Consider the following 1,424-nt stretch of genomic DNA (forward strand, 5'->3'; position numbering starts at 1 on the left):
AGTAACTTTTACGCATTGCAAAATAAATTATATTTTTAATGAAGCAATGAGTATTTAATAGAATAACAATAAAACTAATAGAAGATTGTAACAAGAAAATGAATAATAACTAACGCAAAATAATACAGCATTATTATATAATAATAGGGATATTAAAATTCAATATAGATTAACCACACGAAATGAAATAAATTAAATTCACGATTGATGAATTAATGGAGTATAGAAAATTTTTTTTTTGTGGCAACAAGTTTTACAATCAAAACAGGGACACGATCAGTCAAATTTCCGAAGGAAAAAGGAACCTAAGAGGAGAGGTGTCACGTCCCGCGCTCCGCACATGCCGTAACGAAAACTACAACAAGTAAATTACGTGAGCGGTCATTTAAACACACAATAAACTAAAAAGAATATAAAAATAATAAAATAAAATAAAACACTAATAAAAGATTAATTAAATGTAGACGCACGCGATACTATTACATAAGGGCAACTAGTAGACTAACGAATTGGAATATACGTACATATATAAGAAACGCGAAGATACATTGAATAGAATCAATTAATAAACTAAAAGTATATTTGGGCCATTAAATAATATTGATGAATGAACCGATCGAAACGCGAACCAATCAAAATAGAGAACGAATGTATGCAACGTAATAATAAAGAAATAAAAAAAAAAGGAAATAAAACGAAATAATAGAAATACGCACTAGTAAATTACTAAAGACAACATAACCTGTGCTAACTAATAAACAGAGGGAGCCGCGAACCGATTAAACTAATCAAGAATAAACTATGATTTGATAACTCGATTAAGGATAAATTGTGATCTGAAGAACCAATTAATTAAAAACAACACACAAACTAATTAGTAAATCACGTCTTGATATTATACCGTAATAACATGATATACAATCAAAAATAATCTATGATTTAACAATTCAAACTACGATTCGAAATTCTATCAATGAAAGTAACCCGCGACTGGAATAATATAATAAAAATAATTTACAATTTAATAATTCAAACTACGATTCGAAAATTCTACCAATCAAGAACAACCTGCGATTTGAATAATATAATAAAAAATAATCCATAATTTAACAATTCAAACTACGACTCGAAATTCTATTAATGAAAGTAACCCGCGACTGGAATAATATAATAAAAATAATTTACAATTTAATAATTCAAACTACGATTCGAAAATTCTACCAATCAAGAACAACCTGCGATTTGAATAATATAATAAAAAATAATCTATAATTTAACAATTCAAACTACGACTCGAAATTCTATCAATCAAGAACAACCCGCGATTTGAAAATGATCTATGATTTAATAATTCAAACTACAATTTGAAATTCTATCAATCAAAGCAACCCGCGATTTGAACAAACTAATTAATAAACTATGAT

General features: G+C 27.2%; 2 protein-coding genes across 17 annotated transcripts in view; one reads left to right on the forward strand and one right to left on the reverse strand.

Annotated features, from left to right (window-relative positions):
• Window positions 1–1,424, reverse strand: part of LOC122577441 — a 266,783-nt gene that overhangs the window by 114,382 nt on the left and 150,977 nt on the right. The window lies entirely within an intron of this gene.
• LOC122577433 overlaps window positions 1–1,424 on the forward strand; it is a gene marked incomplete at its 5' end in the record, with an annotated part of 702,209 nt that overhangs the window by 23,875 nt on the left and 676,910 nt on the right.

This window comes from Bombus pyrosoma, unplaced genomic scaffold (assembly GCF_014825855.1).
Source record: "Bombus pyrosoma isolate SC7728 unplaced genomic scaffold, ASM1482585v1 HiC_scaffold_4710, whole genome shotgun sequence".
In the NCBI taxonomy this organism is placed as follows: Eukaryota; Metazoa; Arthropoda; class Insecta; order Hymenoptera; family Apidae; genus Bombus; species Bombus pyrosoma.